This window comes from Psammomys obesus, unplaced genomic scaffold, assembly GCF_907164565.1.
Source record: "Psammomys obesus unplaced genomic scaffold, mPsaObe1.curated_primary_1811, whole genome shotgun sequence".
Classification (NCBI taxonomy): Eukaryota; Metazoa; Chordata; class Mammalia; order Rodentia; family Muridae; genus Psammomys; species Psammomys obesus.
The window spans coordinates 7,697,980-7,711,186 of record NW_026590859.1 but is presented as its reverse complement, the minus strand read 5'-3'; the positions used below and the strand labels follow the sequence as shown (position 1 = coordinate 7,711,186).

Sequence of the window (13,207 nt, the reverse complement as noted above, 5' to 3'; positions counted from 1 at the left end):
CATCCTGACATTTACTGTGCTTCCTAAATTCCCCTCTAGGTACAGGTCAACTGTGACTTCCTTTCCAGCAAGAGCTCAGGTGATATAAGGCAGGCAGCTGATAGGGCCCAGACTTTTACAAATCCCAGCTGGGGCTCAAGAGATGGCTCAGTAGATTAAGTAGTTACTGTGCAAACATGAGGACTGGAGTTTGGATCTTCAAAACTCACATAAAAGCTACTGAGTAAATTGTGACACAGAGACAAGGCATGCCGGAGGCCGACTGGATAGCCAGACTAGCCCAATCAGAAAGTCCAGGTTCAGTGAGAAACCCTGCCTCAGCGAGTAGAGAAAGATCAAGTGAGAAGACACAAAACGTCAGCTTCTGCCTTCCACACAGACTTGAATTCACATACACATGCATACACACACACACACACACACACACACAGGCACACACGCATGAACGCACACCACACACATACACACACACACACACATTCAAAACACAGAAACAACAGAAACTGCCACTTGACCTCTGACTTTTTCTTTGAAAAACCACACAACTCTATATGACCTTACTTTATTTTAGGAAGGCAGTTCCTTACTTTATTTTAGGAAGGAGCTCTTAGAACTCAATGTGACTTTTCTATGATCCTGCGGTAATTCTACAGTGTTTGATACCACAGTCACCTCTCTGGCGTGTATAGGGTCTCTGTTTCCAGCACGCATTCCTTCAAGGTACATCAATGCATTGTCTCAGTATCTACTTGTATTTATATCCATAGAGTCTAACGACAGTTGGTCAGAGAGACACGAATGTCAATGGCACGTGCAGCATCCGAAATATCTGTCTGGTCCAGATGGAATCCTAACAGCATTCTTATGAAGCAATTATAATAAAGAAGGCCAACACAGAGGTGACTGTATGTCTCCAGGCTTCAACCAAAGTACTTTGTGAGAGTAAAAGAAAGTGAAAAAGTCATGCATGAACAGATCTTGTACGGTGACCCCTGGGCTGTGTAGGAATCTTAAGTGTGCCATGTGGGAGGGGCCTTCAGAAGATCATGAGGATGAAGACTGTCTGTGGGCACCATGATGCCACAGCACATAAATCAATTCCCACACAGCTAAGAAGATTTGGGGCAAGATTCTACCAAGTGTGGCTGGGAGAGGCCTGGCTACCTTTGATGTTCAGACTGGCAAGCACTCCCCTGCTGTAGGCCAGGCTTGTCTGGAAGGAGGCTCCTTCAGCAGGCTCTCACTGGCCAAGGCCACTGGCATTCTGTGCCCTGACTCAAGGCTGCAGCTCACAGTTCTGATAGGACTGTATTAAGCCCTCCAGTGAAAATCTTCCAAGTCTCATGGCCAGTAGGAAAAAGGATTTCTATGCAGAACTGCTGTGTCTTAGGAGGAATTCCTACCTACCTCCTTAGTCAGGTTACTTTAGGGAAAAACCTGTAACCTCATTGTACCTATGAACCTGGGATCCCCTTACATGGATCTAGCCACAGCCAAATATGATCATGCATGTTGAAGGTGCTGTTTTGCTAAATGCAAAATGATAAATAGAGGCAATGTGTTATTACTGCACTAAAATTTGCTTTTATTGAACAAGACTACACAGTGCACACATCTTCACAGACCATTCTAATGAGCATATGACAAAACGAAGCAAGCTCCCTTCCAGTTTAATCACCCTTTCCTCTCTTGATCTCTAACAAACAGGTGGTGTCTTAATACATTGAAAATTCTCAGGCACACAGTTTCATCACACGCTTGTCTGTGTACCCTGTGGCCCTAAACTACCTTTCCAGATGCATGAGCATTCTGTCACCTCTTCTCCACTCTCCTGCCACCCTTATACGGGGCTCTCTCCCCTACGCTAAGCACACCATATCCCTTTCAACACAGCTGCCACACTTCTCCTAGAGACCCTTACAGAAGAGGGGTTCTGTCCACCTTGGAGTGTCCAGCCTATGCTCACCACATAGAGGGAGGAGTTCTGGCTCTTTGCAGGCACACTCACCTATCCCTTGTTTTGGCAGTGTTTGTCACCTGGAGAATTGTAGTCCTCTTCAGGTGTTTGCAGTGGTGTGAAAAGATAACGTGCAGCAGCAACACCTCTCTCTCCCTTGTCATTTTGAATTTAGCAAGACTGTTTACTTTCCCAAGCACCGCCGTTAGCTGTTTGAATCTAGCTCGAGCTTTGTAAAACATCCCCTCAGTCCTTGGACACACGAGGACATGGGTGTTCCTCGAAGAAGCGTGGCTTCTGAGGCAGATGGGGAGTCCCACTAAGAAGCAGCAGTCCAGTGCAGAAATCCCATGTCCTCCCGAAACTTTTTAACATGACCACATGGCAGAATGAAAGCCAAAGGCTCTTCCCCGAGCTGCACCAGACAGACTTGAGTCAGGGGTAGAAAATGATGATGTAGCTTTAAACCAAAACCTAACTGCACTCACTGCTAAGAACTACCTTAAGATGCCAAGAGGCAATAAATGTGAGCATAGCAAATGCTCAGTAAATGTGAAGTCATATTATTAATGCTATTTTGGGAGCAAAAGAGGAGAGTTATGTCTGCTCTGAGATGAAGCCAGTAAGTCTTTCCTATAAAGGACTGCAGGAGAGGTCACAAGCCTCCGGGCAGTGGCAATACGGGAGCACTTGTGGACAGCAGCCATTATTTTCAATGCCTCAACAGCCCATCAAGGCGGCGTGGCTCTTGGGGCCACCCCTGCTTCACCACTTGGAACTCTTGGGTCAGGAACCTGTGGCAGAGCTGAGCCTGACACAGTAGGCCAAGTCTTAGGAAACTACCCGCTCTATGGGTGCAAAAAGTCATTGATGTGGGCGGGTGACACGGCTCAACCTGTGAAGGTACCGGCTAGGCTTGGTGATCAGTCTGACCCTCAGGGCCCACAAGGCATGAGAGAAGCAACTCTTTCAAGATGTCCTCTGCCCTGCATGTGTGCACTGTGGCATGTGAGCCTGTAAGTGCACACGTGTGCGCGCACACACACACACACACACACACACACACACACCAGAGATAAAGGGTAAATATAATAAACATTTTTGTTTTGTTTTTATAAAAGACTAATGACTGATTAGATCCCCCTGCCCCAAAAACCAGGTATATAAGGAAACTTGCAGCAAATGAAATTACCACCAGCGCTTACCACATGTGAACACAACTGACCGAGTGCTTTCTTGGGCATACCCATCTCCTTTGTAACATATGAGTGTCATATGGCTATCGCATAGGAATGCCAATGCATAGTGCAGACTGTGGACCACACAGTTTCTCACCCCCACCCTTCTGTTAAATGAGAACTGGAGTTTACCAGCAGGGAAGCCACTGTGCAACTGAATGAAGCTGAAAGAGAAGACTGGCCGACAACAGCGACCCAAGTCTACTTGACTCCAAGCCCATAGTCTTCTACTTTTCTTGTGTCTGCCTATAAAGATCTGCTCTGCAGTCCTTAAAGGAATGGGAGTGTAAAAGAAAAGAAATCCAAGAACAACCCAGGCTTAGTACAGGAAGAAGCCTTCTAACAGGGCGAGGCACAGAAGAGCCCACAGCCATCCCTGGGAGCAGCCAGTGCCTCCTGTGAGGAGATTCAAGGAGAGAACTGGATGACAGTCCATGCTGTACTGTGACACAGTAGTCTGGGCTAGTTTTAATTGCTCCAACAGTCAATTTCCCTCCAATAGAAAAAGACAGGAAATGATCCAGGTAGCCTCACAGTGTAAAACAGAGCTTCTGAAAAGCAAATTTAGGTTTTGAAGGAGATGACGTGAGGCCCACATTGCTGTTCCCTCAGCAGGCCCCTCCAGCCAAGACTATTGTCACTTCCTACACGGAGCTGAAGCTCAGCGAAGGGACTTCAGTCTTGGTTCTGACGTGTGGATGTTAAACACTGCGTGGAAAGTCTTCTAAGTCTCCTGGCTCAGGGATCAAGGATTTTGACCAAGGACTTCTGTTTCTTTGGAGGAATTCCTACTGACCCCTGAAGCCATGCAACTTTGAAGAAGACTCAGCCTTGTGCTTGTGAACCAGGGGTCACTTCCTAGGCCTCTAACCATACCCAAATATGACCGTTCTTGTGAAAAGAAGTAGTCGGAGCTAATTCATAACGAACAAGACTGCATGCTGCCTGCAGCCCTGGATGCAATCCTCAAACAATGAACATCTGATCATATGTTCTTACCTAATCGTCTGGCTCCTAAGTAACTTTTGAGCTTCACTTCCAGTCTGCAGATATGGCAGCTGAGGTCCAGAGACAGCCACCACACAGCACCAATGAGAAGACAAAGAGTGAAAGGCAGGTCTTGAACTCGAAGGGTGCCTTCTTCCCACTCACCGCATCTGCCTCAGACTGGAAGGGATCACTCAGGCTTCAGTGTGTAACCCCATCTCCTCTCAGGAGAGAGATAACATCACTCTGTCTAGGGATGCCAGTGGAACTGGGGGTGCAGATCAGTCCCTGGTGACCTATCAAGCACCTGCAGTCCACCCTCAAACCCTAATTTTGTGGATCCTCCCCAGAGGTCATCCTCAAGTTCATGCTCACCATGGTTCTTAAGAGATTTGAGTTTCACCGTCCACCCTTTGATGGTCAGAACTGACAGTAGGTATGAACTGTCCACAGACTTTGAAGTTAGATGAATTAAATAACTGCTAGGTCAGTTCTTGGGAGACCAGTCTCAATAGGTCAAGAGCCAATCACAGTAGCTGTGTCTGACCTCATGGCCTCTGTACTGCCTGTAAGGACTCCTCCAGGCCAATCTTTTTTCACTACCATTTTGCAGATAAGAAGACTAAGGCTTAGGAGAGTGGGGCAGTTCTGTTAGCTTAGGAGAGTGAGCCAGGTGGTGAAATGCAGGACTCCATTTCAACCACGGCAAAAGGCCAGGAGTTCACCCTTTTCTCTGTCCTGCTACCACATCCTCTCAGCCTCTGAAACAGCAACCTTTGGTGGGAACCTTTACTTACCCTCTTTCCTTTCCTGTCATGGGTTTTCCTGGTTCCAAAATCTTAGCTGACAGCACAGCACCATCCTGCCTGAACTGAACTGAAGGGTCAAGAAAAACCCTGACTCCATGCTTCTCTAAAGCAATGCCAGCGAGTACTCAGAACCAGCCACCGAGTGAGTGGTGTGCCACCAAGTACCTTTGTGATTACGCCCCTCCTGTGCCTAAATGCGTGTCTTGGAGCACCTCTCGTCCATGCTAGGGACGACTGCTCTTCCATGGACAACACTCCCCCCAAAGCTGCACTTCACACCTTTGCTTCCAGAATTTTCCACCTCCAGCTAAAAATAGTGCTTTTGGGGCGAGATTCAACCGAAGCAGAATCTTCCAAGGCGAAAGGACCAGTAGCTGAATAAGGGCTTCTGGAAGGGGCCTGGGGAAGAAGGCCCTCCTGTTTGTATTTCCAGCCGCCTTGGAAGACAGCCCTGCCACTGCAGGGGGTGGGGGAGCTCACGCGGACCTTGCCCAACACGAAGGCTGCATTTTCACGAAAGCACTTCCAAGTGAATTTGGGGTTTATTTTGTGGATGAGTTAAAGATAATAATGGCAGCCCGACCTGCATGGTGTCTCCTTAACCCTCACTCAACAGATAAAGGGGTGAGAGTTACCAGGGAACAAGGCAAGTGTACTTCTCTGCTACCTACTGGGATTCTTCAATTAGAAATATAGTTCTGCCCTAGCCCCAGATGTCCCTCTGCATGTTTATGTACCCATGTACATGCACACGCAGGCACACACATACACACGACTACCTACAAGATCTCACTTGGCAGCTGTTAACAGACACAGTGGTCAATATAAGCTTTTAAAACGCTTGTCTCAATCCCATGATCCCTTTAAATTAAAAAAAAAATATATATATATATATATATATTTTATGTGTATGCATTGTGTGTAAGTGTGTGTGTGTGAGTGAGAATGTGCATGTGCCCATGTCTGCCAAGAGTGCGCGTGTCAGGAATTGCTCTCACCTTCCTGAACCTGTGTGGGTCTGGGGATGGATCTCAGGTGAGCAAGCTTGGAGCACATGCTTTTACCCCCTGGGCCATCCTGCTGGCTCTTGAACCTACTCTCTTCAGGATCGTCACAGAGGGCCCAGCAGGCCCAGACGTCCAGGGTTCGTCTGTGATCTTTTCCCCGATGACAAATGAAGATGCTGCATGCTAAGGTGAAGAGATTTAAGGTTTGGGGTTCAGCAATCGGGGCTCTACCCCTGGCTCTACCATCCATATACCCAATGGCCCTTGGCAAATGGCTTAACCTTTCCCTCAGTTTCCAGGAACGTAAGACAGTAAACTCTAACTCCTAGGGCAGATGGGGAGGCTAAAGAAAGGAAAACAATGGAAGACGCGGGGTTCCTGGGCCCAGTTAGCTCTGCTTGATGCATTAGTTATTAGCATTGCTGGCCCTGTGTCAGCTATGCTAACATATAGGAAGCTTAGGACAGCACAGGGTTAACAGTGGGCCACACATGTGACTCGGCCACACTTTTTCCGTGTATAGAGGAGGATTTAGCAGTGTCTACTCCTCTAGATGATGAGAAAATAGAAGCATCAGAGCAAAACACTGAACACTTCACGTGCCCGGTGCACGAGGAACCCAAAGTGGTTCGCCTCTGTCATCCCCTTCTAGATGCTGAATTGTCGGCAAAGGCACTGTCTGTGGCAAATCTCTGTTTACCTTCCCTCCCTCAGATAGCCCTCTGATCACGGAAGCCCCATGTCCAGCAGTCCAGCCAGCCCCTGTCCTATTCCATCTCTGCGATTCATCTCAGGAAAGAAAAAAAAAAATCTGTTAACTATTACACTTACAAGGTAACAGGCCTGGAATGCCCGGCATCTCAGGCGGAGCTCAGCAGTGTCTTGGCACCAGACACACACTCTGCAGCCTGGGGCCAACTACATCTGTCCACTTTGTGCAACTCAAGTGAAGATACTGAAATCTTCCAGCTTATAAACATTTGTACAATTCACTAATTAAAGGACTTTAGCTTTTTTGTTTTTTGTTTTTTTTTTAAGTCTTCTAACGAGAACTTCTCATATGGCCGTCTCCTTTCAGTCTGAGAGCCTAGCATATTTGGTGCATTTTGATTTGAAATTTTAGGTCAGATGGAATCTATTTCCAGAGGGGAATCTCCTTCTTCAAATATTCAGACCTAGGCCATTTTCTTCCCAGGGTTTAAGGTCTGACCCATTAATGACACTGAAGCCGTGGGTGACATAGCTGGTCATGGACTTGAGCTTCTCCTTAATGGAGTAAGTAGCAGTGACATCTTTGGTGGGTGGATGTCATGGTTCTGCCACTTAACCATCTTTAGTCTCTCCCTGTCTTGGTTTCTTCAAAAGAGAAATTAAGAAAACACAAATCTTATGACCGCCAGGATGGAACAAATCAAAATCTCCAAAGCAGTGGCGACAGGAAGCACCCGATGTATTTCCATCACTGCGTCTGTCACCAAGGGTGGACAAAGTGGACCAGCGGGTCCTCAGCAGAGGGGAACTGGTTCCTTAAGGAAGAGCTATAGATGCAATGGGGCTTTTCCAGACCGTCTGTCAAATGAACGAGGAGTAACTGCTATTGTCTGTGAGCTCCCCAGTCTTCCCCAGCTCAGATGTCAGAGCGGCTAGGCTCCTCTCAGACACACATGCTTGGAAAGGGAGGCCTTTCCGTGGAGCTCCGCTTGCCTTCTGGATATCAACCCCAGAAGCTCAAAATAAAAGAATTTGAGGAAGAGCTAGGAACATGGACAAAGGGCACTGAGGAGGAAAGAAGAGAGGGAGGGAAAGAAGGGGGAGGGAGGAAAGGAGGCAGAGAGGAAAGGAAGAAGAGGGGAGGGAAGGAGGAAGGAGCCATCTCTCAAGGCTGAGGCACTGCATCCCTTCTCTGCTTTTACAGGGTCAGGTACCAGGGCAGCTATCTGTCCAGTGCAGGTGGCAGGAGGTCACACTTCAGGGACTGCTGAGAGACAACTGGACTCTGCCAGCAGTCATCCCTCTGGGCTCCAATGGCTGCGAAGGGACTTCCCAGGAGGGTGGCAACAACTCAAAAGGAACACAAAATAGAAACAGGTGAAGGTCTTTCCATGGCTCTCCTCTCCTCACCTTCCTTTCTGCCTCACCCATCCCTCCTCAGGTAATCACAATTTATTCCCTGACAGATAAGAAAATGATAACAAAACCAAATGCATTCCTAATGAACTAAAGAGAGGAGGCGGTGACCAGTGGAGGCCTTAGCTCAGCACTTATTTTAATGAAGACTTGGGAAGAGGCCAGAGCAGCATCAGTTAAAGAGAAGGCACTTCTGATTTAGTGACACCTTCAGATACTGCAGAATGCATCTTTTCCATCCTGTTATCCCTAGCTACAGCCACCTACCCACCCCAGCTTCCCAGGGGTCCTAGGAGAAGGGGAGGGTGGGCAGAGAAGAGTAAGACTTTTATTCTGTACTTGAAGAAGGGTGAGCACTTCCCAGTGTAGATGGAGCATATTAGAGCAAGGAGCACAGGACTGAATGAATCAGAGAGTTGCTGACATGGGGGGTGGGGGAAGGGAGGGATGTCCTTGCGGTTAACCACATTTTACTGGGGATTTTTATTGATTGCTGTTGTATTGAAAGAGACATGACTCAAAGGTACCGTACCCACAGTCTTGCAAAGCACTGGGTCCCGGTGGGATTCGGAGGCTGCTGATGTCGTGAGCCCCAGTGTGGGGCGGGAAAAGGTTTGCTGGCGTCACAGGTGTTGCTCCCCCCATGGCTGCTGAACTGGCTGTCCTTTCCTTGAAGGCTGTGGCTGATCTCTGCTCAGGCAGGCACCAGGCTCTCTGAGTGTTAGGGGCACTTTCTCTTACAGCTGGTTTTATCTGCCAGCCCGCCTTCCCTGTATGTTCACATTGTGCTGTGTGTATAAATCCATTAAGCGTTTTATATATATATCTGCTTTGTGTACATCAGTTCTTTTACAAGTTTGTCTCCACAAGTAGAACGTGTACTACTTGAAGGCAGGGTAATAAAACTGCAACATCAGAAAGAATAAAGATTCTGCATTCAATTAAGCCCAGTCAGGTTCGTTTCCTCAGAGGGTTCCTGTGTACAATAGCCGGGACCAACAGCCTCTTTGAGAGCATGTGAGGCCTGTTGCCTATATAGGTCGTTCTACCAGATCTCGGAGACAGTTTTCTGGTGGATATTCAGATCTCTGATCTTAATGGCAAGTATGTAAGGCATGCAGGGTGCCTTAGGGAAGCCCCAGGGCTGTGGCCAGGATTCACACAGGCCAGGTCATCCTGTCCAAACACAGCTCCAAGCCGCAGAATAAGGAACATGCGGCTGAGGCCATGCATAAAGTTACATTCAAGTTCCCAGGCTGCCAAAAGACCCACATTTCAAAGAGGTGAGGTGAGGCCTTCCCGACTGCGATGCAGAGTCGTCTGAAGACACACAGTAGCTAAGAAGAGACCACAGGTGGCTGTGGGGTCAAACATGTCCCTGATAGAACCTTGACCCCGCGGATGAGTGGTGGGCCTTGTACCCCCTAGGGCATCACTGTGCTCTCATACACCCCACAAATCATACTCAGTAATAAATCCCACATCCTAAAAGGACGACAGCAGCAGGAGCAGCAGCAGGGACAGCATACCATCTGAGAGAGGACTTGTCCACTGTCTCGGCAACAGGAGGGGAGCCACCCGTGCTGCGTAGCCCAAGGGTGGGCAAGACCTTATCCCTCTCTGCTTGAGACCTCTGCTCCTCTTCCAAGCACTGGTCTTCCCACAACACAGTGCGTGCACAGTGAAAGTGAACTGAATAAGATAAAATGTCCTAGGTTGTGACTTTCAGGGACAATCCACACAGGGCTTAAAATGAGAGGTTAAAGGAGTGAGGTCGCTAACGTGCCATCCGCTCGAGGCCAGGGAGGAGGGGGCTCGGAGAAGTGAGAGTCACTGTTTAGAAGCATCAGGACCAGAGTTCAGTCCCTAGCACCCATGTAAAAAGCTGGGTGTGGTTGCACAGATCTGCAACCCCTGTGCTACAGGGGAGTGGAGCTAGGAGGAGAGGCAGTAGCTTCAGCCTATACTGTCCCATCTCAAGGGAAGAAGGGAGGGTGTGATAAAACAAAACACCCACTATCCTCCTCTGACCTCGACACACATGTAAAGAACATACACCCGCAGATCATACACACCACACAAACACACACAGTGTAAAAACATGCACCACCTATTTTGAGAAAACCTTACTAATAACACAATCCTTTTAGGCAAGCTCTCGGTTTCCTGCCCTTCCAAGTAATATCGTTCTATCTTATTCATGACTTTGACCAATTTGACCAGAGGAAGCCAGGAGATAGGAAAAACACCTCAATTGATATCCTCTCTACTTTTAACTGGGCACGGTCTCTTACTGTTGACTAGCTTCAACACTGTTGTATGGCAGAGTTCAAGAGCTCACTCTTCCCGCTTACCTGAAAGTCTAAAACTGCCATGTTTGGATGCTCCTCTCCCACCGTCCCAGGCTCTGGCAGCTACTATGTCTTTTGAGATTTGTGAATCTGTCTTTAGATACCTTTTATTTATAAACAATATCTGTAACATTCTTTCCCTCTCATGGAAACTTGGACCTCTTCTCAGCTTTTCTATACTTTAAGGTGACCTTACTTCCCTCCTTTCAATGTATGTCAACTTGATATGCTTTTTCAATTGAATTCTCACCATATAAAACACAGAAAGCTAAGGGCCTCAACAATGACCAGGAGCTGAATAAAAGAAGGGCAATTTCTTCAGTCCTTATGAGATTCAAACCATTTTTGTGTATTAGATCATTCCCTTCCTTAAAATTCATTAAAAAGTGAGTTTTGTTTTGTTTTTTTTTAATATCCTCATTTTTAAAGAAAAGTAAAGTGAGGTTCTAAACAGGTAACAGGCTGTATTTTAACCTGGTCTCCCCTAGGCAAAGCCTGTATCTTCTTGCTACTAGTTCACAATTTAATTGTCCCAGGCAGGATCCTTGTTGGTCTCAGGTTGAGTCACTTTCTTAGCTTACTCAGAGCAGGTTGGGGGGTCAACAAACAAAATGTTAGCATCTTCAAAGTTGGAATGGAAGGACCACCTTCTGCTTCACAAAGCGAAAGAAACAGAGAAACATTACAGACACTCATCTGTCTAGACAGATGACTAAACAGGGGTCCCTACAGGGTTAGACTTGAATTTCCTCCTTTCAGCCTGTTGGATATTTAGCAATAAAAAAATAATAAGAAGAAAGAAGAAGAAGGGGGGAAAAAACCCCATTTAAAGGCTGCAGTTCTGATCCAGCCCCTCCTCCACTGCTCAGAGAGAAGTTTAAAAGTCATTTCAACACAGGCTACATGTGGTAAAAGTCTTAAGCAGAAATCAGATTGAGACAAAGGGGGCCCCAGAAGTACTCTCGAAGTCTGGCCACAGATACAAGAAGGCAGGCTCAAGCGTCCCTTTATAGCCCTCGTGACAGCAGCTTGAACTCACTGAGGGAGCAGGGTCTTTCCCAGGTGTCCCTGCAGCTGGGGATGAGAAGCCACTGCCCAGGGCACAGAAGGGGCAGAGAGAGGCGACATGGCAGCCCATGTGGAATGTGGGAGCTGTGTGCACTATTTCTTTATTTGTTTATTTGGAGATGCATGTGGGGATCCGGCCTGAGATGACACACAAGCTATAAAACTGCTTCTGGTGGGAAGCTCATCCCACACTATTAACCAATGCATGAGCACGGGCGATCTCTCCATCTTCTAGCATCTTCCTTAATTCCTTCTTTTCAGAGTTCTAAAGTATTCTTTGCAGAGGCCCTTTGCCACTGTAGTTACATTTCCTCTAAGGTAATTTTTTGAAGTTGTCACAAATACGAGGGCTTCCCCTATTTCTTTCTCAGTGTGTTTATCATTAGTATATCGAAAGACTACTCACTTACATGTTAAGTTGAAAGAATTGACCCTGACACAATGTCAAACTGCCTTCTAAATATTCATGTTTATACCTATAGACAAATACTACTCTCAGCCTTAAACACAGAAGCCTTTCTGTCTATTGAACAAGAGTAACTGAAGAGACTCAGGAATGTGCAAAGGGATAAGAATCAGTGATGGCTTAGAACACAACCCTAAACAAGACATTTGTACTATCTTGTCTAAGGCTCGGGGACACTTCAGGAGAGGTGGGTAGAAAGAAGGTAAGAACTGAAAGAGAGGGGGAGAGCTAAGAAGTGTCTTCTTCTGGGCCAGACACCGCTGTTACAACCGTGGGTCGCCACAGATGTGTGTCTACACAAAAATAGGCCTATCATCAACAGTCAGGCTTGGAGAGGGGAGGAGAGAAAGGGCTCTACCTCTCACTGATAGATTCAGAGGGAGGGGAACTGATTGCCTTCAGTTGTGTGCCTACTGGTGACGCTACTGGGCTCTAATGGATAGTTCCAAGTCAATGGTCACATGGGTAGGCTTGGTTAAACCAAGCGGCTTATAAAGCACAATCAAAAGTCATGAACCTGGGAGAGGGACTGGCAGGGATGAGGATGAATATGGTTAGGGATGGGAGGGAGAGTACAGGGCAGAGAATAATTAAAATATACATGTACAAAACTGCAAATAACAAAATCAATAAAATAAAGAAAAACACTACATGTAGGGAAAAAGAAGTCAGTATTCCTTCATCAACACCGAGATACAGAAACACAGGCTGGTGGTGGTAAGATTTTTTTTTTTAAAGCCTATTACTATTGCTGTATTTGATGGACACAGTGTTCCTCCAGGTAGGCAGCCAAAAGCTAGCCAGCCTGCCATTCATGGAGAAATGAAAGCATTGTGTGGCAAAAGCCAGACCTCTCTTTCCTTTCCCCAGAACGTCTCAGCACAATGCATACTGCCTTTTCTATTAGGGTGCATATTTGCAAAATTCAGTCCCTGTCTCATTTAACAAATATTTATTGGACGCCTGAATCTGCCACATTCCTTCTTATGTGTGGGGATTGACAGGCTTGGCAGGAGCTGCTATGGAAATTTTTGAGTCCTGCTGGTCGATGGGCGCTGGTAGGATGATAATCTTTTAGCAGGTGTTAGAGAACCAAGGCACTCTTTAAACAATTAGTAAGTGCTGAAATTCGCCAGGCTGAAAATAAAACAAGAAGAAGAAGAAGAAGAAGAAGAAGAAGAAGAAGAAGAAGAAGAA

General features: G+C 46.8%; 1 protein-coding gene and 1 non-coding gene across 4 annotated transcripts in view; one reads left to right on the top strand and one right to left on the bottom strand.

Annotated features, from left to right (window-relative positions):
• Tgfb2 (transforming growth factor beta 2) overlaps positions 1 to 13,207 on the bottom strand; it is a 78,556-nt gene that overhangs the window by 40,639 nt on the left and 24,710 nt on the right. The window lies entirely within an intron of this gene.
• LOC129678477 (small nucleolar RNA SNORA70) lies at positions 9,057 to 9,192 on the top strand. Its single transcript, XR_008720393.1, has one exon. It is a non-coding gene; the product is annotated as a small nucleolar RNA SNORA70 (small nucleolar RNA).